The sequence below is a fragment of the Mobula hypostoma genome, chromosome 6 (genome assembly GCF_963921235.1).
Source record: "Mobula hypostoma chromosome 6, sMobHyp1.1, whole genome shotgun sequence".
NCBI lineage: Eukaryota > Metazoa > Chordata > Chondrichthyes > Myliobatiformes > Myliobatidae > Mobula > Mobula hypostoma.
Window position 1 is genome coordinate 101,753,889 of NC_086102.1, and position 26,499 is coordinate 101,780,387.

At 44.9% G+C, this 26,499-nt stretch overlaps 1 protein-coding gene across 6 annotated transcripts in view; it reads right to left on the minus strand.

Moving 5' to 3' along the window:
- Nucleotides 1-26,499, minus strand: part of si:dkey-91i10.2 (uncharacterized protein LOC555224 homolog) — a 214,629-nt gene that overhangs the window by 122,042 nt on the left and 66,088 nt on the right. For 3 of the 6 annotated variants that reach the window (XM_063051340.1, XM_063051339.1, XM_063051341.1), the window contains exon 2: nucleotides 17,861-17,958. The exons of 2 other annotated variants lie outside the window; for them this stretch is intronic. The gene's annotated coding sequence lies outside the window, so the exon portion shown is untranslated. Of the gene's footprint in view, nucleotides 1-9,600; nucleotides 9,678-17,860; nucleotides 17,959-26,499 lie in introns of all 6 variants that reach the window. One more of the 6 variants, XM_063051342.1, reaches the window with a different exon arrangement.

The window sequence follows — 26,499 nt, forward strand, 5'->3', positions numbered from 1 at the left end:
GGCTGAAGGGCCTGTAATGTGCTGTAAACTTCAACGTTCTATGTTCAGGGATAGAGACAGTGAGATCAAGAAAGGGGAGGGCGGTACCAGAAATGGACCAGGTAGATTTAGGGGCAGGGTGGAAGTGGAGGCAATGTTGTTGAAGTTGTCGAGCTCTGTATGGGTATAGGAAGCAGCACCAATGCAGTTATTGAGGTAACATAGGAAAAGTGTGGGACGGTCAACAGTGTAGGCTTGCAACATAGACTGTTCCATGTAGCCAACAAACAGGCAGGCATAGCTGGGACCCATGTGAGTGCCCATGGCTACACCTTTTGTTTGAAGGAAGTGGAGGAGCGGAAGGAGAGATTATTGAGAGTGAAGACCAGTCTGCCAGATGGAGGAGAGTGATGGTGGAGGTAAACTGGTTTGGTCTGATGTCCAGAAAGAAATGGAGAGCTTTGAGGCCTTCCTGGTGGGGGCTGGAGGTGTATAGGGACTGGACATCCATAGTCAAAATAAGATGATCGGAGCCAGGGAACTTGAAATTATTGAAAAGATAAAAAGCGTGTGAAGTGTCAAGGATGTAGGAGGGAAGGGGCTAATTCCACTTCCCATTCTCATTCCAACATGTCAGTCCTTTACTGCAGCGATGAGTCCATTCTCTTTACTTCACCCCTCCACCCCCTCCCAGTTTCACCTGTCACCTTGTGCTTCTTCATCCCCTCCATCACCTTCTTACTCTGACTCTTCATCTTTTTTTCTCCAGTCCTGATGAAGCATCTCAGCCTAAAACATCGACTGTTTACTTTTTTCCGTAGATGCTGCTCAGCCTGCTGAGTTCCTCCAGTATTTTGTGTGTGTTGCTTGGATGTCCAGCATCTGCAGATTTTGTCACGTGCCCTCTAATCCAGGCAACATAGAAACATAGAAACATAGAAAATAGGTGTAGGAGTAGGCCATTCGGCCCTTCGAGCCCGCACCGCCATTTATTATGATCATGGCTGATCTTCCAACTCAGAACCCTGCCCCAGCCTTCCCTCCATACCCCCTGACCCCCGTAGCCACAAGGGCCATATCTAACTCCCTCTTAAATATAGCCAATGAACTGGCCTCAACTGTTTCCAGTGGCAGAGAATTCCACAGATTCACCACTCTCTGTGTGAAGAAGTTTTTCCTAATCTCGGTCCTAAAAGGCTTCCCCTCTATCCTCAAACTGTGGCCCCTCGTTCTGGACTTCCCCAACATTGGGAACAATCTTCCTGCATCTAGCCTGTCCAATCCCTTTAGGATCTTATATGTTTCAATCAGATCCCCCCTCAATCTTCTAAATTCCAACGAGTACAAGCCCAGTTCTAGTGAATCTCTTTTGCTCTTTCTCCAAAGTCTCCTTCCTTTCTGTGATGAAGGGTCTCAACTCAAAATGTCAACAGTTTCATTCCCCTCCATAGATGCTGCCTGACTTGCTGAGTTCCTCCAGCATTTTGTGTGTATTGCTCACTACACTTTAGCAGCACTATGACCACTTGTATCACTTGCACTAAAATGGACATTTTTTGTTCCAATTGTATTATTTCTTGTATAAGTTGTATTAATTTATTTTCAATTTACACTCACTTTATTAGGTACACCTGTACACCTGCTCATTAATACAAATATCTGATCAGCCAATCATGTGGCAGCAACTCAGTGCATAAAAGCATGCAGACATAGTCAAGAGGTTCAGCTATTGTTCAGACTAAATGGGGAAGAAATGTGATCTAAATGACCTTGACTATGGAATGATTGTTGGTACCAGACGGGATGGTTGGTGTATCTCAGAAACTGCTGATCTCCTGGGAGTTTACACAGAATGGTGCGAAAAACAAAACAAAAATCCAATGAGTGGCAGTTCTGTAGGCAAAAATGCCTTCTTAATGAGAGAGATCAAGGGAGAATGGCCAGGCTGGTTCAAGCTAATAGGAAGGCGACGGTAACTCAGTTAAACACACATTACAACAGCGGCGTGAAGAGGAACATCCCTGAATACACAATATGTTGAACCTTGAAATGGCTGGTCTACAGCAGTGGAAGACCATGAACAGACACTCCGTGGCCACTTCACTGCGTACAGTAATGCTGCTGCAAGTACATTTTTCATTGAATCAGTGCCTGCACGTACTTGGAATATGACAATAAACTTGACTTTATGAAGTAATTTCAATGTCTAGTAAAATTGCCTTTCTCTTTGTCCTTTTCTATAAATATGCTAAGTATTTAGATTCTTATGGATCTTATGCACATGGATGAAAGACAAATGTAGGGTTATGTAGAAGGGAAGGGTGATAATGGTCTTAGAATAGGTTCACATATTGGCAAACATCGTGGGCTGTGCTGTCACAGACACCTTCTATATTTCCTACCAAATTCAAACCATGAATGGTCAAATACATCAAGATGCAGAAAAGCAAAGCAGTTAGAAAAAATGGATATTTATAAAACTGATTTTGCCATCTCAAGTCAGTTATGCTCCTTTTGTTTCTCATCTTAAGCTAGAAGACAACATGAAATTCAACACCATTTGTTGCAGCTACACATGTCGGAACATTTCTCCCCCCTTCCTTCACTCCATGCGATTATTAGGCACACTCAGTGCCTGCAAACAAAGACCCTGGCGGGGTAAGTCCACACTAGAGGCTATGACTGTTGCCGTGGAGATATTGACAAGCTGCCGAAGTTAATGTCACTTTGGGAGGCAAGGGAGAAAGAGGGAGTTGACAAGAAATTGCTGTGAAAGCCAAAGGCTGATTGCCAACTGTCACACCCCAGCTGGGGATAGCACCCTGGACTTTGATGGAGGGACTTCAGCTATAATTGTTCGGTACCTTCTTTTTGCTGCTTCTGTTAAAAGGCTGGTGTGAATGGTGATTAAATGTTAACTATAATAAACTTTGTGAGCTGAGATGAGCTTATGTTATGTTAAGCAGGCCTTTACACTGGGTGAGAGCATTAGCTGAGGGGGAAGTGTTTGCCCAGCACGGACAGTTTAGACGACTTCAATTAACATGGTAACAAGCCTTGAAATAAACTGCAATAACTGAAAGGTAATAATCCCGGGAATTCTCAAACAGTGGTTGGGGCAAAGAATGGATTTCCAGTGAGAACCCTAAAAGCAATTAGCTTCCATGATGGTTTATTTTTTCTGGAGCGATGGACTGATAGAGAGATGGTTTCACATCCATCAACTTTCCTAAGGCTTTGAGGCCACGTGATTACAGGAGAGAGGGTGACTTGGGATTTATGTGATCTCGTAGTTTGAGGGAAAGGAAAGTTTCATTAAGTTTCTTTTCTCCCAGAGTAGCTGCAGTTTTGAAGGTTCTAAAAGGTGGTTAATGAAGATAAGGAGGCAAATCACAAACACAGAAGATTCTGCAGATGCTGGAATTCCAGAGGAACACACACTAAATGCTGGAGGATCTCAGCAGGTTCTATGGTGACACTTACTATTGGTCAGTTACTTCACTAATTCTGAAGTATTATTGGCGTTTATAGATTCTATTGGCCATTAATACCAGTATTACTGTAGTGTGATTGGTGACTGATCATCCATTAAGGAAGGTGACCAATTGGGCAGTATCTGTATCCAACTAGTCAGTTCTGTGTAAAACTTAAGAAGAGTGTAGTGACAAGGCCTGTGCAGTTCTTCTGCAAAATGTGTTGGATACAGTCCAGTCCATCATTGGCAAAGCCCTCCCCACATCTACAAGAGCATTGTCACAAGAGAGCAGTATCCATCATCACCATCCAGGCCACAGTCTCATCTCACTGTGCAGGAGCCTTAAATCCCCAGCACCAGGTTCAGGAGCAGTTATTACCCTTCAACCATCAAACTCTTCCTCCACCGTGGATAACTTCACTCACCGCAACACTGAACTGATTCATGCAAACATGAGGAAATCTGCAAATGCTGGAAATTCAAGCAACACACACAAAAAATGCTGGTGAATGCAGCAGGCCAGGCAGCATCTCTAGGAAGAAGTACAGTCGACGTTTCAGGCCAAGACACTTTGTCAGGACTAACTGAAAGAAGAGCTAGTAAGAGATTTGAAAGTGGGAGGGGGAGGGGGAGATCCAAAATGATGGGAGAAGACAGGAGGGCGAGGGATGGAGCCAAGAGCTGGACAGGTGATTGGCAAAAGAGATGAGGCTGGAGAAGGGAGAGGATCATGGGACAGGAGGCCTAGGGAGAAAGAAAGGGGGAGGGGAGCCCAGAGGATGGAGAGCAGGCGAGGAGTTATAGTGAGAGGGACAGAGGGAGAAAAAAGAGAGAGAGAAAAAGGGGGGGGGGGGAGATAAATAAATAAATAAACAAACAAACAAACAAACAAACAAATAAATAAATAAATAAATAAATAAATAAGGGATGGGGTATGAAGAGGAGGAGGGGCATTAACAGAACCCTTTTGCCAATCAACTGTCCAGCTCTTGGCTCCATCCCTCCCCCTCCTGTCTTCTCCTATCATTTTGGATCTCCCCCTCCCCCTTCCACTTTCAAATCTCTTACTAGCTCTTCCTTCAGTTAGTCCTGACGAAGGGTCTCGGCCCGAATCGTCGACTGTACCTCTTCCTATAGATGCTGCCTGGCCTGCTGCATTCACTGAACTGATTCCATGAGTTTCAAGTAAATATTATTTATTTACTTATTAATATATTTGTATTTGCAGCTTGTTTTCTTTTTCACACTGGTTGTTTGTCAGTCTTTGTGTGTAGCTTGTCATTGATTCCATTGTTTTCCTGTAAATGCCTGCAGGAAAATGAATCTCTGTGTAGTATACAGTTACGTAAGTGTATTTTGATATATAAATTTACTTTGAACTTTCCTTGTGCATAAGTAAATAAAATGTGATTGAGGAGCGAGTGTGAGGTTTCAGAGCCCGGTTCATCGTTGGCAACACGAGGAATTAGTGGGCATGTTGACGCTGTGGTTAAGAAGGCATATGGTGTATTGGCCTTCATCAATCGTGGAATTGAAATTAGGAGTCGAGAGGCAATGTTGCAGCTATATAGGACCCTGGTCAGACTCCACTTGGAGTACTATGCTCAGGTCTGGTCGCCTCACTACAGGAAGGATGTGGAAGCCATAGAAAGGATGCAGAGGAGATTTACAAGGACGTTGCCTGGATTGAGGATCATGCCTTATGAAAACAGGTTGAGTGAACTTGGCCTTTTCTCCTTGCAGCAACGGAGGATGAGAGGTGACCTGATAGAGGTGTATAAGATGATGAGAGGCATTGATCGTGTGGATAGTCAGAGGCTTTTTCCCAGGGATGAAATGGTCGCCACAAGAGGACACAGGTTTAAGGTGCTGGGGAGTAGATACAGACGAGATGTCGGGGTAAATTTTTTTACTCAGAGAGTGATGAGTGCATTGGCTACCGGCAATGTTGGTGGAGGCAGATACGATAGGGTCTTTTAAGAGACTTTTAGATAGGTGCATGGAGCTTAGAAAAATAGAGGGCTATGGGGAAGTCTAGTAATTTCTAAGGTAGGGACATGTTCGGCACAACTTTGTGGGCCAAAGGGCCTGTATTGCGCTGTAGGTTTTCTATGTTTCTATGTTCCAGTGCCTTGAGGTGCCTGGCCTGCAGTAAGGAATCAAGGATCATATGGAAAGGCAGGAATATCCGGTGCCAGGTCCTGGTGTTCTGGGGGTAAACCCGTGCCCTCAAGGAAAATGTGTAAACTCACACAGACAGCACCTAGGGCCAGGATTGAATTCCGAGTCACAGGCTCTGCGATTTTTAAAGTTTTTTTTATTTCGAGGTACAACACGGTAACAGGTCCTTCCAGCCCAACAAGACTGCACCGCACAGGTAAGCCCATGTCATCCATTAGCCTAATAACCCGTACGTCTTTGGAATGTGGGAGGGTTTTCTCTTTGGAGCGAAGGAGGATGAGAGGTGTACAAAATGGTACAAAATAGAGTAAGCAGCCAGAGACCTTTTCCAGGGTGGAAAAGGCTAATATAAGGTGGCTTAACTTTAAGGTGATTGGAGGGAAGTATGGAGGGGATGGCAGAGGTAAGTTTTTTACACTGGGAGTGTGGGAGCATGGTGGCTGAAGCAGACATATTTGGGACATTTGAGGGAATCTTGAATAGGCAAATGGAGGGCTGTGTAGGAGGGAAACATTAGATTGTTCTTAGAGTAGGCACAACATCGTAGGCCGAATGGCCTGCACTGGACTGTAATGTTGTATGTTTTATGTAAGCTGGAGCACCAGGAGGTCACGGGGAGAATGTATAAACTCTTCAGAGAGCAGCAGAGCTGTTCCCATGTCACTAGTGCTGTAATAGCGTTACACTAACCACTATACTCTGTGACCCCAAGTTATGACGACGTTGCCAAAATGAGAGAGTTACAACAATGAGGGAAGATTGCTAAAAGAGCTATTCAGCAGTTTGGTCAGTACCTGTGAAGAGAAAAGTCAAAGTCAAAGTAAATTTATTATCTTGAACCTGTATGTCACCATCTACTGCCTTGTCACCATATATGTCACCATATACTACCTTGTCACTACATATATCACTATCTGCACCCTGTCACCATATACTACTTTGTCACCATATGTATCACCATCTGCTAACTTGTCACCATATACTACCTGGTCACTATATTTGTCACCATATACAGTGGCATGCAAAAGTTTGGGCACCCCAGTCAAAATTTCTGTTACTGTGAATAGTTAAGTGAGTAGAAGATGAACTAATCTCCAAAAGTCATAAAGTTAAAGATGACACATTCTTTTTAACATTTAAAGCAAGATTAGTGTATTTTTTTTTGTACAATTTTAGAGTGAAAAAAAGGAAAGGAGCACCATGCAAAAGTTTGGGCACCCCAAGAGATTTGAGCTCTCAGATAACTTTCACCAAGGTCTCAGACCTTAATTAGCTTGTTAGGGCTGTGGCTTGTTCACAATCATCGTTAGGAAAGGCCAGGTGATGCAAATTTCAAAGCTTTATAGCCTGACTCAAGCCTGACTCACCTTGTCCCAACAATCAGCAGCCATGGGCTCCTCTAAGCAGCTGCCTAGCACTCTGAAAATTAAAATAAATGATGCCCACAAAGGAGAAGGCTACAAGCAGATAGCAAAGCGTTTTCAGGTAGCCATTTCCTCAGTTCATAATGTAATTAAGAAATGGCAGTTAACAGGAACGGTGGAGGTCAAGTTGAGGTCTGGAAGACCAAGACAACTTTCTGAGAGAACTGCTCGTAGGATTGCTAGAAAGGCAAATCAAAACCCCCATTTGACTGCAAAAGACCTTCAGGAATATTTAGCAGACTCTGGAGTGGTGGTGCACTGTTCTACTGTGCAGCGACACCTGCACAAATATGACCTTCATGGAAGAGTCATCAGAAGAAAACTTTTCCTGTGTCCTCAACACAAAATTCAGCGTCAGAAGTGTGCAAAGGAACATCTAAACAAGCCTGATGCATTTTGGAAACAAGTCCTGTGGACTGATGAAGTTAAAATAGAACTTTTTGGCCGCAATGTGCAAAGCTTTGTTTGGAGAAAAAAGGGTGCAAACTTTCATGAAAAGAACACCTCTCCAACTGTTAAGCACAGGGGTGGATCGATCATGCTTTGGGCTTGTGTTGCAGCCAGTGGCATCGGGAACATTTCACTGGTAGAGGGAAGAATGAATTCAATTAAATACCAGCAAATTCTGGAAGCAAACATCACGCTCTCTGTAAAAAAGCTGAAGATGAAAAGAGGATGGCTTCTACAACAGGATAATGATCATAAACACACCTCAAAATCCACAATGGACTACCTCAAGAGGCACAAGCTGAAGATTTTGCCATGGCCCTCACAGTCCCCCAACCTAAACATCATCGAAAATCTGTGGATAGACCTCAAAAGAGCAGAGCATGCAAGACGGCCCAAGAATCTCACAGAACTAGAAGCCTTTTGCAAGGAAGAATGGGTGAAAATCCCCCAAACAAGAATTGAAAGACTCTTAGCTGTCTACAGAAAGCGTTTACAAGCTGTGATACTTACCAAAGGGGGCATTACTAAGTACTGACTATGCAGGATGCCCAAACTTTTGCTTCGAGCCCTTTTCCTTTTTTATTATTTTGTAACTGTAAAAGATGGAAATAAAAAAGTAATCTTGCTTAAAATATTAAAGAAATGTGTCATCTTTAACATTATGCCTTTTGGAAATCAGGTCATCTTTTACTCACTTAGCTATTCACAGTAACAGAAATTTCGACCTGGGTGACCAAACTTTTGCATGCCACTGTTTATCACTATTTGTACCTTGTCACCATATATGTCACTGCATACTACCTTGTCACCATATATATCACTATCTGCACCTTGCCACCATATATAACACCATCTGCTACTTTGTCACCATATGTATCACCATGTGCTACCTTGTCACCATATATTTCACTATCTACACCTTGCCACCATATATATCACCATCTGCTACTTTGCCACCATATTCTACCTTGAGGTTCATTTTCTTGTAGGCATTTAGATGAAAATAAACCAATACAATATAATTTATGAAAAACTCTACATAAACAAAGACTAACAAACAGCCAATATACAAAAGAAGACAAATGAAAATACTGACAACATAAAGTGTAGAGTCCTTGGAAGTGGTGAAAGGGGGTCAGGGATGGACACTGAGGCCCGTTTAAAGAGACAAGTCCCTGACAGGAGCTATCTCCCTGGCCCTATATTCATTGCTGAAACTTCAGGGCAACAAAGTCACCCACGTTATACTCAGCTTTCAATACTCCAATTCCATGCAAACTTATTTCTAAAGGGAAGTAAGCACCTCCCATTGCAACTGGATTCTTGACTTGGTGACCAACAGGCTGCAATCAAGTAAGGATTGTCCTCAGCACTGGTGCCCCACAAGGCTGTGTTCTCAGCCTCCTACTTTAAGTGTAAAGTTCCACCTTCAATAAATTTATTATCAAAGTATGCATGTACATAAAAAAAACAGCGCAGGAACAGACCCTTTGGATAGGTCTACAATGTTGGACCTATCCAATTAAGTGAGTAATCAAGTGACCAACCTAACTAATCCCCTCTGCTTACACAATGTCCATATCCTTCCATTTTCCTCACCTTCATGTGCCTATCTAAAAGTCTATAATGTATCTGCCTCTAGCACTCACCACTCTCTGTGTAAAAAACGTGCCCCTCACATCTGCTTTGAAATTACCCCCTTTCACCTTAAATGCATGCCACCATATATACGTATCTCGAAATACTGTTTACTAGCTTGAGACTTAAGATTCATTTTCCGGATTTGTGACTAGATGCTTGACTTCCTGACCAACAGACCACAATCAGTGAGGGTGGGCAGCAATACCCCTACCAAAACTATCCTCCCCACAGGGCTGTGTCCTCGGCCCTCTACTCCCTGTACTCTCACAGCTGTGTGACCAGATTCTGCTTTATCATCATCTATAAGTTTGAAGATGACACCATCACAGTGGGCTGTATCTCATATAATGATGGGTGGGAGTACAGGAAGAAACTGGAGAACCAGGTGACATCGTGTCATGACAATAAACTGTCCTCAATGTCACCAAAATGACAGAGATAGTCACTTACTTCAGGGAGGAAGTTGGTGCACATGTTCCTATTAACCTCAATGGTGCTGAGGTCAAGGGGTTGAAATCTTCAAGTTCCTAGAGGTAAAAATCACCAATAACTTGTTCTGGACCAACCATATAGACAACACAACAAAGGAAGCTGACCAATGCCTCTGTCTACTAAGAACCGGACAGAAATTTGGTATGTCATTTGTAAGCCTCATGAATTTTTACAGACACACAATTGAAAGCGTTCTATACAGGTACGTCACAGCCTGGTACGGCAACTGTTCTGCCCAGAATCGTAAGAAACTGCGGAGAGTTGTGGACACTGCTCAGTACATGACGGAAACTACACTTCTTATGCCCTAGTTAAGTAGCCAGCATAATCAAAGACCCCACAACCCCAAACATTATCGCTTTGCCCCCTTGCAAAGGGCAGGAGACATGAAAGCTTGAAAACACGCAATACCATGCCCAAGGTCAGCTTCTATCCCACTGTGTGTTTGTGTTTCCTCCAGGTGCCCTGCTTTCCTCCCACACTCCAAACATGTACGGATTTGTAAAGGTTGGTAAGTTCTGTGTGCCTGACATAGGGCGACATTTGTGGGTTGTCCCAGCACAGATTCAGACAGTGTTGGGCATTGATGCAAATGATGCACTTCACTGTATGGTTCCATGTACATGTGACAAATTTACACTAATAATAATAATAATAATAATAATAATAATAATAATCATCATAATAATGATAACACGCAGATAAAACTTCTAAGGATATATTTTCATGAATGAAAACAGGATTCAGCACTCTACATGAGCATATGTTATCCTGATAAGAAGTGCACACCACTAAACTTAAATGAAAGCACAACCCAGAAAAATGAAGTAATTATCGCTATAGGTAACCAATGGAAGAGAATGACTTTCCATGGAAGATGTCCCCACTAGCTGAGCAGACTAGACCTTGACAAGGAAGCGTCGTACACCTGGCTCAGAGTTGGAGACCTCTTCCCAGAAACAGAAGGGTTCCTTGTGCTAACACAGGACCAGGTGGTTAACACAAAAGATATAAAAAATACATAATAAAAGACCAACAAATTCAAGATGATAAAGACAGAGAATGTCAAAGAGAAACCAGAAACAATCCAACACATTAAAGGATCCTGTAGCAGTTTAACTCAATCTGATTACTTACACAGGCACAATAAAAAAGCAAAACTCATTCATCAAAATCTTACTTTAAAGTTCAAACTCATAAAAGAAACCATACCTTACTATAAATACAAGCCTAGTTCAGTTTTAGAGTCCTCCACACTACCAAGTATCCTGCCATTTACTTTGTACTCTGCCTTGGAGTTTGTCCTTCCAAAGTGTAAGTAAATAGATTTCCCATAAACTTTTCTCAAACCTAGATGAAAAGATTGAGTCCTGGCTGGATCGGAGCTGAAACACCCAGGGAATGTTATTTCACCACCCACAAAGTACAAGTCAGCATTGTGGCCACCACTTGCCCAGATGCCATAGTAACAGTTCAGATGTCAGTTTTGAAAGAAAAAGCCCGCAGAGATTCTATGACAGATTTTTAGGGCTGTTTCTTACAATTTTTCCAAAATGTTCCAGCAGCTCAACACCACTCAGCACACTGGTGCTGGAGGGAGTAAGTGTTAATGGTAGTGCGTGTGATGCCCATGTGACAGACATCACACGCACTACCATTAACACTTACTCCCTCCAGCACCAGTGTGCATCTACAGTGATTACAGTGTGTATCATATACAGTGGCTCCAGTGTGTATCATATACAGTGTGTATCATCTACAGCGATTACAGTGTGTATCATATACAGTGGCTCCAGTGTGTATCATCCACAGTTGTTCCAGTGTGTATCATCTACAGTGATTACAGTGTGTATCATATACAGTGGCTCCAGTGTGTATCATATACAGTGTGTATCATCTACAGCGATTACAGTGTGTATCATATACAGTGGCTCCAGTGTGTATCATATACAGTGTGTATCATCTACAGCGATTACAGTGTGTATCATCCACAGTGGCTACAGTGTGTATCATCCACAGTTGTTCCAGTGTGTATCATATACAGTGGCAACAGTGTGTATCATCTACAGTGGCCACAGTGTGTATCATCCACAGTTGTTCCAGTGTGTATCATCTACAGTGATTACAGTGTGTATCATATACAGTGGCTCCAGTGTGTATCATATACAGTGTGTATCATCTACAGCGATTACAGTGTGTATCATATACAGTGGCTCCAGTGTGTATCATATACAGTGTGTATCATCTACAGCGATTACAGTGTGTATCATATACAGTGGCTCCAGTGTGTATCATATACAGTGTGTATCATCTACAGCGATTACAGTGTGTATCATATACAGTGGCTCCAGTGTGTATCATATACAGTGTGTATCATCTACAGTGATTACAGTGTGTATCATCCACAGTTGTTCCAGTGTGTATCATCTACAGTGGCCACAGTGTGTATCATCTACAGTGGCCACAGTGTGTATCATCCACAGTTGTTCCAGTGTGTATCATCTACAGTCATTACAGTGTGTATCATCTACAGTTGTTCCAGTGTGTATCATCTACAGTCATTACAGTGTGTATCATCTACAGTTGTTCCAGTGTGTATCATCTACAGTCATTACAGTGTGTATCATCTACAGTTGTTCCAGTGTGTATCATCTACAGTCATTACAGTGTGTATCATCTACAGTGATTACAGTGTGTATCATCTACAGTTGTTCCAGTGTGTATCATCTACAGTCATTACAGTGTGTATCATCTACAGTCATTACAGTGTGTATCATCTACAGTTGTTCCAGTGTGTATCATCTACAGTGATTACAGTGTGTATCATCTACAGTGATTACAGTGTGTATCATCTACAGTTGTTCCAGTGTGTATCATCTACAGTCATTACAGTGTGTATCATCTACAGTCATTACAGTGTGTATCATCTACAGTTGTTCCAGTGTGTATCATCTACAGTCATTACAGTGTGTATCATCTACAGTGATTACAGTGTGTATCATCTACGAAATATACAGCAGACAGCGTCCAAACAGCAACTCTCAAAACCACATCCTTCACCTCAAAGAAGGACAAAGTAAGAGGTGATAAACAGAACAGATTCTGCAAACACTGGAAATGTTAAAAACACACACCCAAAATGCCCAATAAACCCAGTCGGTAAATGGAGGGAAGTATGTTTCAGACCTCGACCCTTCATCCGGACTGGAAAGGAAGAAGGCAGAAGCCAGAATCAGAAAGTATGGAGTGGGGGACAGTACAAGCTGGCAGGTGATAGGTGAGATCAGGAGAGGGGAATTTGGGTGGGTGGGGGAGAGGGGATGAAGTGAGAAACTGGCAGGTGATAGGTGAGATCAGGAGAGGGGAATTTGGGTGGGTGGGGGAGAGGGGATGAAGTGAGAAACTGGCAGGTGATAGGTGAGATCAGGAGAGGGGAATTTGGGTGGGTGGGGGAGAGGGGATGAAGTGAGAAACTGGCAGGTGATAGGTGAGATCAGGAGAGGGGAATTTGGGTGGGTGGGGGAGAGGGGATGAAGTGAGAAGCTGGCAGGTGATAGGTGAGATCAGGAGAGGGGAATTTGGGTGGGTGGGGGAGAGGGGATGAAATGAGAAGCTGGCAGGTGATAGGCGAGACCAGCTGAGGGGGATTTGGGTGGGTGGGGGAGAGGGGATGAAGTGAGAAGCTGGCAGGTGATAGGCGAGACCAGCTGAGGGGGATTTGAGTGGGTGGGGGAGAGGGGATGAAGTGAGAAGCTGGTAGGTGATAGGTGAGACCAGGAGAGGGGAATTTGGGTGGGTGGGGGAGAGGGGATGAAGTGAGAAACTGGCAGGTGATAGGCGAGACCAGCTGAGGGGGATTTGGATGGATGGTGGAGAGGGGATGAAGTGAGAAGCTGGCAGGTGATAGGTGAGACCAGGACAGGGGAATTTGAGTGGGTGGGGGAGAGGGGATGAAATGAGAAGCTGGCAGGTGATAGTTGAGACCAGGACGGGGGAATTTGGGTAGGTGGGGGAGAGGGGATGAATTGAGAAGCTGGCAGGGTGATAGGTGAGACCAAGAGAGGGAGAGTTTGGGTGGATGGTGTAATGGGGATGAAGTGAGAAGCTGGCAGGTGATAGGTGAGACCAGGAGAGGGGGGATTTGGGTGGGTGGGGAAGAGTGGATGAAGTGAGAAACTGGCAGGTGATAGATGAGACCAGGAGAGGGGGGATTTGGGTGGGTGGTGGAGAGGGGATGAAGTGAGAAGCTGACAGGTGATAGGTGAGACCAGGAGAGGGGGGATTTGGGTGGATGGTGGAGAGGGGATGAAGTGAGAAGCTGGCAGGTGATAGGTGAGACCAGGAGAGAGGGAGTTTGGGTGGGTGGGGAAAGGGGATGAAGTGAGAAGCTGACAGGTGATAGGTGAGACCAGGAGAGAGGGAGTTTGGGTGGGTGGGGGAGAGGGGATGAAGTGAGAAACTGGCAGGTGATAGGTGGAAGAGGTGAGAGGCTGGAGAAGTATTTTGCTAGGAAAGGAGAGTGGAACATAGGAGCAAGGGAAGGTAGAGGGACACCAGAGGGAAGTGATGGGCAGATGAGGAGAGGGGTAAGAGGGGAACTAGTATAGTGAATGAAAAAAGAGTGGAAGGGGAGGAGGGGGGAGAAATGACTGGAAGTTGGAGAAATCGATTTCCATGCTGTTAGGTTGGAAGCCACCCAGACAGAATAGGAGATGTTGTTCCTCTTCCGGAATGTGGCAGTAGAGGAGGACATGGACCAACATGTCGGAATGGGATTAGGGAGTTGAACTGATTGATTGCCACCAGGAAATCCTGCCTTTTGCTTGATGAAGTGGTCCCCCAATCCACAGAGGGAGATGCATGGAATCAGCAAGTTCCCCTCCAGGTCACACTAGGAAACCTGTAGCTGTTCCTTCGTCATCACTGGGTCTAAACCAGGGAACTGTCTCCTGACAAGCAACTGGGAGATCTTCAACAGAAGTGCACAGCAGTAGTTCAAGAAGGCAACTCACCACCACCATCACTTGGCCAGTACAGAACGGGCTTGTAATAATGACCGGACCTCAGTACAGAACGGGCTTGTAATAATGACCGGACCTCAGTACAGAACGGGCTTGTAATAATGACCGGACCTCAGTACAGAACGGGCTTGTAATAATGACCGGACCTCAGTACAGAACGGGCTTGTAATAATGACTGGACCTCAGTACAGAACGGGCTTGTAATAATGACTGGACCTCAGTACAGAATGGCAATACAGAACGGGCTTGTATTAGTGATGAGACCTCAGTACAGAACGGGCTTGTAATAATGACTGGACCTCAGTACAGAATGGCAATACAGAACGGGCTTGTATTAGTGATGAGACCTCAGTACAGAATGGGCTTGCAATAATGACCAGACCTCAGTACAGAATGGCAATACAGAACGGGCTTGTAATAATGACCAGACCTCAGTACAGAATGGCAATACAGAACGGGCTTGTAATAATGACTGGACCTCAGTACAGAATGGCAATACAGAATAGGCTTGTATTAGTGATGAGACCTCAGTACAGAATGGGCTTGCAATAATGACTGGACCTCAGTACAGAATGGCAATACAGAATAGGCTTGTATTAGTGATGAGACCTCAGTACAGAATGGGCTTGTAATAATGACTGGACCTCAGTACAGAATGGCAATACAGAATAGGCTTGTATTAGTGATGAGACCTCAGTACAGAACGGGCTTGTAATAATGACCAGACCTCAGTACAGAATGGCAATACAGAATAGGCTTGTATTAGTGATGAGACCTCAGTACAGAATGGGCTTGTAATAATGACTGGACCTCAAGCCACCAATTAAAAAGAACACATTGGATATTTTCAGTCACTCATGCACGATTCTCTAAAGGTCAGCTTGCAGGTTGAGTCTGTGGTAAGGAAGGTAAATGCAAAGTCAGTCATCATTTTGAGAAGATTAGAATGTACAATGAAGGGTGTAATGTTGAGGCTTTATAAGGCATTGGTCAGACAGCACTTGGAATATTGTGAGCAGTTTTGGTCCTTATTTAAGAAAAGATGCAGAGAGGGCCACAATAATGATACTGGGACTGAAAGTGTTACTGGAGGAGGAGTGTTTGATAGCTCCAGGCCTGTACTTGCTGGAGTTTAGAAAAATGAGGGGGGGGGGGATCTCATTGAAATAGCAGGAATGATACTTCTCTCTTCCTTATTAGGGAGAGAGAATGTTGAGATTAGTGTCGAGGTGTCGAAGTGTTAGGAGGGACACTGGTTTGTGTTGGACTCTAGATCGTGGTCTCTTTGGAGCTTTGCTGTGCTTGCTCAGTGGGAGCTGGAGCTGACGCTGAGATAAGTGGGGGGAGCGTTGATGCTTTTACTGCTGCGTGGGGGGAGGGGAGGGGGCTTTGGTTCTTACGTTGTTTCTGTCATTCGTTCTTTGGGGTTTTTCTTCTGTTTCGAGGATGTCTGCAGAGAGTAAAAATTTGAGGTAGTATATTGGATACATTCTCTTTTATTAAATGGAACCATTGAACTATTGAATCCTATCAAATATTGAAGGCTCAGGTAGAGTGGACATGGAGAGGATGTTTCCTATTGTGGGAGAGTCCAGGACCAGAGGGCACAGCCTCAGAATAGAGGGACGTCCACTTAGAACTGAGATCAGGAGGAATTTCTTTAGCCAGAGGGTAGTGCATCTGTGGAATTCATTGTCTCAGGCTGCTGTGAAGTTCAAGCCGTTGGGTACATTTGAAGTGAAGGTTGATGGATTCTTGAGCATTCAGGGCCTCAAAGATTAGGGGAAGAAGGGAGGAGAGTGGTGGTGAGACGGATAATGGTGTAGCAGACTCGATGGGCCAAATGGCCGAATTCTGCTCCTATGTCTTATGGTCACTGTGTATTGTCAACTCACTGCTGACTACAAATGCAAATTCAGACTCATTGCAGAATCACACTCACCTTGGGAGGAATCCTGCCCATTGAAACACTCCACTGAAAACCGCCAAAAATCCTCTGCTGGCTAAACCTCTCCAATCTACCCTCTGAACTGCTCCTATAGCAGGAGGGCAGAGATTGGAGGGAGGGGTAGAAAGAGGTTGGAGGAAGTAGGAGGAATGGAGGGATAGGAAGAATGTAATAGACATAAGAAAGAGGGTGAGGAAGAAGTTGAAGAGAGAGGGATGAGTGGGAGGGAAGAAGGTACAGGAGGGGTGTGGTAGGAGCGAGGAGGTGTGGAGGAATGAAGGAGGAGGTAGGAAGTACAGTGTGGTAGGAGAGAGGAGTGGAAGGGAGGGAGGGGTAGGAGGGAAAGAGTAGATACAAGGGAGGAAAGGTAGTTGGGAGGGATGGATAGTAGGTAGAAGGAGGGAGGGAGATTTAGGAAAGATGGAGAGGTAGGTGTCGAAGGAAGGGAGGAAGAAAAGGGAGGGGTAGGAGAGGGAGGAAGAAAAGGGAGCAGTAGGAGTAGGGAAGAGAGAGGTAGAAATGGGAGGGGTAGGAGTAGGGGAGTGGGAGGTAGAAAAGGCAGTGGTAGATGAAAGGGAGAAGGAGGAAGAAAAGAGGGGAGTAGGAGAGGTAGGACTAGGGGAGAGGGAAAGATATAAGAGAGAGATGGGTTTTAAGGAAGGGAGGCATGGGAGAGATGAAGGGGTAGGAGGGAGGGAGTGTGTAAGGGAGGAGGAGGAGGGATGGTGGGACTGGAGGGAGGGAGGGTGGGAGTAGAAGAACGGGAGGGGTAGGAGGGAGAGAGGGATTGAAGAAAGGGAAGTGCAAGAGGGAGGAAGTTGGTGGCAGGGAAGAATGAGTAGAAGACCTAGGAGTAGGAGGGATGGAGGGATGAGGGAGGAAGGGGAGAAGTGAGGGAAAAGATAGCAGTTGGGAGGGGTAGGTATAGAAGGGAAGGGAGGTAGGAAGGATCAACTACATAGGTGATAGGGAGGGGAGGGGGAGGGGAGGTAGTGGGGGCAGGAGAGGTAGAAATAGGGAGATGGGAGGGACAGGAGGGAGTAGCTGGAGGAAGGGAGGGGTAGGATCAGAGGTTAAAGAAGCAGGGATGTTGACATATGACAAACCATGTCTGATGTTTGGAATGTGCTGAGTGAAACCTCCTGTACAGTGTCAGCCCTGCACCTCCCTCTGCCAAATTACGCAGACAGCATCACAAAGGCTCCCTTTACGTGGCCATCGGCGAGACTTATAGATCAACTTGTCCTACCTGAAATCAAAGAAGCTGCTCCAACAGGTGATGGGTGTTGTGTTCCACATTCTCACTGCAGCATTGCATCGAAACGCTGCGGATGCTGTCGAGCTGACCTGAAGAGGATCAGAAACCAAAGACTGTTGCTATTCTGCTTCGTGTCTGTGAATGGCTTGTAACTTGAGCTGGGGCACTGAAAGCAGAGGACAGAGTGGAAGGCAAAGCTGAGGGTGCTGTTTCTGGTTCTGAGATGCAGGGAAGGTGACAGCTTCGACATTGGACAAGAGAAGGTAATAGTTTCAGGAGTGGACAAGTCCCACACCTCGCAGAGAGGTACAGCACGAAAACAAGGTAATAGTTTCAGGAGCTATGATGTTGTGGTCATCACAGAGACTCGGATGGCTCATGAGCAGGAATGGTGACTTAGAGTGCCAGGCTTTAGATATTTCACAAAGGGTAAGGAGGGAGGCAAAAGAGGTGGGGGTGTGGCACTGTCAGAGATAGTGTCACGGCTGCAGAAAAGGAGGAAGTTATGGAGGGATTGTCTACGGAGTCTCTGTGGGTGGAAGTTAGGAACAGGAAGGGGTCAATAACTCTACTGCATGCTTTTTATAGACCACCCAATAGTAACAGGGACATTGAGGAGCGGATAGGGAGACAGATTCTGGAAAAGTTTAATAATAACAGAGTTGTCATGGTGGGAGATTATAATTTCCCAAATATTGATTGGCATCTCCCTAGAGTGAGGGATTTAGATTGGGTGAAGTTTATTAGGTGTGTTCAGGAAGGTTTCTTGACACAATATGTAAATAAGCCTACAAGAGGAGACGCTGTACTTGATCTGGTATTGGGAAATGAACCTGGTCAGCTGTCAAATCTCTCAGTGGAAGATCATTTTGGAGATAGTGACCACAATTCTATCTCCTTTACCATAGCATTGGAGAGGGATAGGAACAGACAAATTAAGAAAGCATTTAATTAGAGTAAGGGGAAATATGTGGCTATCAGACAGGAACTTGGAAGCATAAATTGGGAACAGATATTCTCAGGGAAATATGGCAGAAGTTCAGGGGATACCTGTGTGGAGTTCTGCATAGGTACGTTCCGATGAGACAGGGAAAAGATGGTAGGGTACAGAACCGTGGTGTACAAAGGCTGTTGTAAATCTAGTCAAGAAGAAAAGAAAAGCTTACGAAACTTTCAAAAAAACTAGGTAATGATAGAGATCTAGAAGATTATAAGGCTAGCATGAAGGAGCTTAAGGATGAAATTAGGAGAGCCAGAAGGGGCCATGAGAACGACTTGGCGGGCAGGATTAAGGAAAACCCCAAGGCTTGCTACAAGTATGTGAAGAGCAAGAGGATAAGAAGTGAGAGAATAGGACCAATCAAGTGTGATAGTGGAAAAGTGTGTATGGAACCGGAGGAGACAGCAAAGGTACTTAATGAGTACTTTACTTCAGTATTCACTACAAAAAAGGATCTTGGTGATTGTAGGGATGACTTTCAGCGGACTGAAAAGCTTGAGCATATAGATATAAAGAAAGAGGAGTGCTGGAGCTTTTGGAAAGCATCAAGTTGGATAAGTCACCAGGAACGGATGAGATGTACCCCAGGCTACTGCAGGAGGTGAGGGAGGAGATTGCTGAGCCTCTGGTGATGATCTTTGCATCATCAATGGGGACGGGAGAGGTACTGGAGGGTTGGAGGGTTGCGGATGTTGTTCAATTATTCAAGAAAGGGAGTAGAGATAGCCTCTGGTGATGATCTTTGCATCATCAATGGGGACGGGAGAGGTACTGGAGGGTTGGAGGGTTGCGGATGTTGTTCAATTATTCAAGAAAGGGAGTAGAGATAGCCCAGGAAATTATAGACAAGTGAGCCTTACTTCAGTGGTTGGTAAGCTGACGGAAAAGATCCTGAGAGGCAGGACTTATGAACATTTGGAGAGGCATAATATGATTAGGAATAGTCAGCATGGCTTTGTCAAAGGCAGGTCATGCCTTATGAGCCTGATTGAATTCTTTGAGGATGTGACTAAACATATTGATGGAGGTAAAGCAGTAGATGTAGTGTATATGGATTTCAGCAAGGCATTTGAAAAGGTACCCCACGCAAGGCTTATTGAGAAAGTAAGGAGGCATGGGATCCAAGGGGACAATGCTTTGTGGATCCAGAACTGGCTTGCCCACAGAAGGCAAGGAGTGGTTGTAGTGGTTGTATTCTGCATGGAGGTCAGTGACCAATGGTGTGCCTCAGGGATCTGTTTTGGGACCCCTACTCTTTGTGTTTTTTTTTATAAATGACCTGGATGAGGAAGTGGAGGGATGGGTTAGTAAAAATGCTGGTGACACAAAGGTTGGAGGTGTTGTGGATAGTGTGGAGGGCTGTCAGAGGTTAACGCGGGACTTTGATAGGATGCAAACTGGGCTGAGAAATGGCAGATGGAGTTCAACCCGGATAAGTGTGAGATGATTCATTTTGGTAGGTCAACTATGATGGCAAAATATAGTATTAATGGTAAGACTCTTGGCAGTGCGGAGGATCAGAGGGATCTTGGGATCTGAGTCCATAGGACACTCAAAGCAGCTGTGCAGGTTGACTCTGTGGTTAAGAAAGCATATGGTGCATTGTCCTTCATCAATTGTGGGATTGAGTTTAGGAGCCGGGAGGTAATGTTGCAGCTATATAGGACCCTGGTCAGACCCCACTTGGAGTACTGTGCTCAGTTCTGGTTGCCTCACTGCAGGAAGGATGTGAAAACCATAGAAAGGGTGCAGAGGAGATTTACAAGGATGTTGCTGCATTGGGGAGCATGCGTTATGAGAATAGGTTGAGTGAACTCGGCCTTTACTCCTTGCAGCGGCGGAGGATGAGAGGTGACCTGATTGAGGTGTACAAGATGATGAGAGGCATTGATCATGTGGATAGTCAGAGGCTTTTTCCCAGGGCTGAAATGGCTAGCATGAGAGGGCACAGTATTAAGGTGCTTGGAAGCAGGTACAGAGGAGATGTCAGGGGTAAGTTTTTTATGCAGAGAGTGGTGAGTGTGTGGAATGGGCTGCTGGCGACTGTGGTGGAGGCGGATATGACAGGGTCTTTTAAGAGACTCCTGGACAGGTACATGGAGCTTAGAAAAATAGGGGGCTATGGGTAACTGTAGGTAATTTCTAAGGCAAGGACATGTTCGGCACAGTTTTATGGGCTGAAGGGCCTGTATTGTGCTGTAGGTTTTCTATGATTCTATGTTTCTATGAGTGGAACAAATCTCACCCCTTGTAGAGCGGTACAGCACGAAAACGGGCGCCCGCCCACTGAGTCCGTGCCAACTTTGTTACTCTTTGTTACTTACCCCACATTGCCATCCCCCTACCACTTTGTTATCTACCCCACATTACCCTCCCCCTACCTCTTTGTTATTTACCCCACATTGCCCTCCCCCTAGATTCTATCACTCATTTGCACACCAGGGGCAATTTACAGTGGCCAATTAGCCAATGATCCTGCATGTCTTTGAGAGGTGGAGGGAACCGTAGCACCCAGAGGTTCTTGCTCTTGCAGAGAACATGTAGAAGGTATCTAAGGTCAGGACTGAGGCAGTGGCTCTGCTTGGTACACCAGTGTTCCGGCCGTTATTTTTCATCTCCTTCTTTCAGGATGGGGACAACGTTGGAAAAGTCCAACATAAGATGCCCCACGTGAATTGTATCCTGGGACATTGTAAAGGAAGGGCAGTTAAGAGTCACAATAGGACAGAATATGTAAGAGCAGATGACCTCAGGAAACAGAGAGTTTCAGCAAATAGAGCCAACTCCTCACAGTTCCAATGACCCTGTTCAATCCTGACCTGCAGTGTTGTCTGTGTGGAGTTTGCACACTCTCCCTGTGACCACAGGACAGGCTGCAGATGCCGGAAATCCAGAGCAACACACACAAGTCTGGCCACACTTCTCCACCCTGAGTATAGGCAGAGACTGAAAACGACAGAACCTAAGAAGGTATTGCCAAGGGAAGCACAGGAGCACCTACAGGACTGCTCTGAATTGGTGGACTGGACTGTATTCGGGGATTCGTCTTCGAATCTGGATCAGTACGCTGCAGTTGTCACTGTCTTCATTAACACCTGTGTGGACGAGTGTGTGCCTATGAAAACTTGCTGTACACTCCCAAACCAAAAGCCATGGATGAACCAAGAGGTACATTGCCTGCTGAGGGCTAGATCTGTGGCATTCAAGTCTGGTGACCCAGGTCTGAAGAAAAAAACAGGTATGATTTGCAACACACACGAAATGCTGGAGGAACTCAGCAGGCCAGGCTATGGAAAAGAATAAACAGTTGAAGATGTGTGTTTCTTGGATTTCCAGCATCTGCAGATTTTCTCTTGTCAGGTATGACTTGTGGAGGGATATTTCAAGAACTAAGAAGCAATTCCAAACGAGATTGGATGTACGACAACTCTGGTAGGGTTTGCAGGACATTACTTCCTACAAAGTGAAACCCAATAGCATGAATGGCAGTGATGCTTCACTACCAGATGAGCTCAACGCCTTTTATGCTCGCCTTGAAAAGGAGAATAAAACTATAGCTGTTAGGATCCCTGCAGCATCTGAAGACCTTGTGACCTCTGTCTTGGAAACGGATGACAAGCTGTCTTCCAGGAGGGTGAACCCTTGCAAGGTTGCAGGCCCCAGTGGAGTCCCTGGTAAGGCTCTGAAAGTTTGTGCCAACCAACAGGTGGAAGTGTTCAAAGACATTTTCAACCTCTCACTCCTACAGTCGGAAGTTCCCACCTGCTTCAAAAAGGCAGCAATTACACCAGTGCCTTAGAAGAGCAGTGTGATCTGCCTTAATGACTATCACCCAGTAGCTCTCACATCTAAGGTGAAGAAATGCTTTGAGAGAATTGGTCATGGCTAGAATCAACGTCTTCCTCACTGCAATTTGCCTTTTGCAACAATAGGTCAGTGGCAGATGCAATCTCAACGGCTCTTCACACTGCCTTAGAACATCTGGACAACGCAAACACCTATGTCAGGATGCTGTTCATTGACCATAGCTTAGCATTTAATACCATCATTCCCACAGTCCTGATTGAGAAGTTACAGAACCTGGACCTCCGTACCTCCCTCTGCAATTGGATCCTCGACTTCCCAACCGGAAGACCACAATCTGTGCGGATTGGTGATAACATCTTCACCTCATTGACAATCAACACTGGTGCACCTCAAGGGTGTGTGCTTAGGACACTGCTCTACTCTCTCTCTATACCCATGACTGAGTGGCTAGGTATAGCTCAAATGCCATCTACAAATTTGCTGATGATACAACTGTTGTTGGCAGAATCTCAGAAGGAGAAGAGAGGGCGTACAGGAGCGGGGTATACCAGCTAATTGAGTGGTGTCTCAGCAACAACCTTGCACACTACATCAGTAAGAGCAAAGAGCTGACTGTGGACTTCAGAAAGGGTAATACAAGGGAACGCAAACCAATCCTCAGAGGGATCAGAAGTGGAGGGAGTGAGCAATTTCAAGTTCCTAGGTGTCAAGATCTCTGTGGACCTAATCTGGTCCCAACATATTGATGCATCTATAAAGAAAGCAAGACAGTGGCTATATTTCATCAGGAGTTTGGGGAGTTTTGGAATTTCACTTAAAATGTTTGAAAATTTCTACAGATGTACTGTGAAGAATATTCTGACCAGCTGCATCACCATTGGGTACTGGGGAGGGGGAGGATGCTACTGCACAGGATCGTAGTTGTAAAATTAGTCAGCTCCATCACGGGTACTAGCTTCCGCACTACCCAAAAAGGCGGCGTCCATTATTAAGGACCCCCATCACCCAGGACATGCCTTCTTCCAATTTTTACCGTCAGGAAGGAGGTCCAGAAGCCTGAAGGCACACACTCAGTGGTTCAGGAACAGCTTCATTTCCTCTGCCATATGATTTCTGAACGGACATTGAGCCTATGAACACCTCATTTCCTATTTTTCGCACTATTTAACTATTTTGTATACCTATATGTACTTAGTGTATTTCATGTTTTTTTATATTACCATGTATTGCTTTGTAGAGCTGCTGCAAGGTTCACAAATTTCACAAGATAAGCCAGTGATATTAAACCTGATTGTGTTCCTGAAAATTCTGGAGTCGAGCAGCATCTCTGGAGAGGAATCAAGAGTCTCGACCCAAACCTTTGACTGTCCATTTCCCTGTGTTGAAGCTGCTTGATCTGCTGAGTTCCTGCAGCATTTTATGTGGCTCTATCACCATGTGGGTTCCCTCTGTTTCTCTGGTTTCCCCCACATTCCAAACAGGGTTCGGTTGGCAGGTTATAGAACTGAGTGGTAAAACCTAGGGGAAGACTCGATAGTTGTATGGGGAGGTTATAGAAAGTGATTAGTGCATGATTGGTGCTTAATGATCTCATTGCCCATGTCTGTACTGTGTGATTCTATGAATCAATGTCTTCCTTTAATTTGTAATTCCTGTAGAGGCAGATAAGCGTTCTCCGACACCTCCAACTCCACAGTAACATGACAATGCAAATTAGGACCAGGACGCTTGAGTCTGCTCTGCCATTTAATAGAAACATAGAAACATAGAAAATAGGTGCAGGAGTAGACCATTCGGCCCTTCGAGCCTGCACCGCCTTTTATTATGATCATGGCTGATCATCCAACTCAGAACCCTGCCCCAGCCTTCCCTCCATACCCTCTGATCCCCCTAGCCACAAGGGCCATATCTAACTCCCTCTTAAATATAGCCAATGAACTAGCCTCAACTGTTTCCTGTGGCAGAGAATTCCACAGATTCACCATTCTCTGTGTGAAGAAGTTTTTCCTAATCTCAGCCCTAAAAGGCTTTGCCTTTATCCTCAAACCGTGACCCCTCGTTCTGGACTTCCCCAACATCGGGAACAATCTTCCTGCATCTAGCCTGTCCAATCCCTTTAGGACTTTATACGTTTCAATCAGATCCCTCCTCAATCTTCTAAATTCCAACGAGTACAAGCCTAGTTCATCCAGTCTTCCTTCATATGAAAGTCCTGCCATCCCAGAAATCAATCTGGTGAACCTTCTTTGTACTCCCTCTATGGCAAGGATGTCTTTCCTCAGATTAGGGGACCAAAACTGCACACAATACTCCAGGTGTGGTCTCACCAAGGCCTTGTACAACTGCAGTAGTACCTCCCTGCTCCTGTACTTAAATCCTCTTGCTATAAATGCCAGCATACCATTTGCCTTTTTCACCGCCTGCTGTACCTGCATGCCCACTTTCAATGACTGGTGTATAATGACACCCAGGTCTCGTTGCACCTCCCCTTTTCCTAATTGGCCACCATTCAGATAATAATCTGTTTTCCTATTTTTGCCACCAAAGTGGATAACTTCACATTTATCCACATTAAATTGCATCTGCCATGAATTTTCCCACTCACCCAACCTATCCAAGTCACCCTGCATCCTCTTAGCATCCTCCTCACAGCTAACACTGCCGCCCAGCTTCGTGTCATCCGCAAACTTGGAGATGCTGCATTTAATTCCCTCATCCAAGTCATTAATATATATTGTAAACAACTGGGGTCCCAGCACTGAGCCTTGCGGTACCCCACTAGTCACTGCCTGCCATTCTGAAAAGGTCCCGTTTATTCCCACTCTTTGCTTCCTGTCTGCTAACCAATTCTCTATCCACATCAATACCTTACCCCCAATACTGTGTGCTTTAAGTTTGCACACTAATCTCCTGTGTGGGACCTTGTCAAAAGCCTTTTGAAAATCCAAATATACCACATCCACTGGTTCTCCCCTATCCACTCTACTAATTACATCCTCAAAAAATTCTATGAGATTCGTCAGACATGATTTTCCTTTCACAAATCCATGCTGACTTTGTCCGATGATTTCGCTGCTTTCCAAATGTGCTGTTATCACATCTTTGATAACTGACTCCAGCAGTTTCCCCACCACCGACGTTAGGCTAACAGGTCTATAATTCCCTGGTTTCTCTCTCCCTCCTTTTTTAAAAAGTGGAGTTACATTAGCCACCCTCCAATCCTCAGGAACTAGTCCAGAATCTAACGAGTTTTGAAAAATTATCCCTAATGCATCTACTATTTCTTGGGCTACTTCCTTAAGCACTCTGGGATGCAGACCATCTGTCCCTGGGGATTTATCTGCCTTTAATCCCTTCAATTTACCTAACACCACTTCCCTACTAACATGTATTTTGCTCAGTTCCTCCATCTCACTGGACCCTCTGTCCCCTACTATTTCTGGAAGATTATTTATGTCCTCCTTAGTGAAGACAGAACCAAAGTAATTATTCAATTGGTCTGCCATGTCCTTGCTCCCCATAATCAATTCACCTGTTTCTGTCTGCAGGGGACCTACATTTGTCTTTATCAGTCTTTTCCTTTTTACCTATCTATAAAAGCTTTTACAGTCAGTTTTTATGTTCCCTGCCAGTTTTCTCTCATAATCTTTTTTCCCCTTCCTAATTAAGCCCTTTGTCCTCCTCTGCTGAACTCTGAATTTCTCCCAGTCCTCAGGTGAGCCACTTTTTCTGGCTAACTTGTATGCTTCTTCTTTGGAATTGATACTATCCCTAATTTCTCTTGTCAGCCACGGGTGCACTACCTTCCTTGATTTATTCTTTT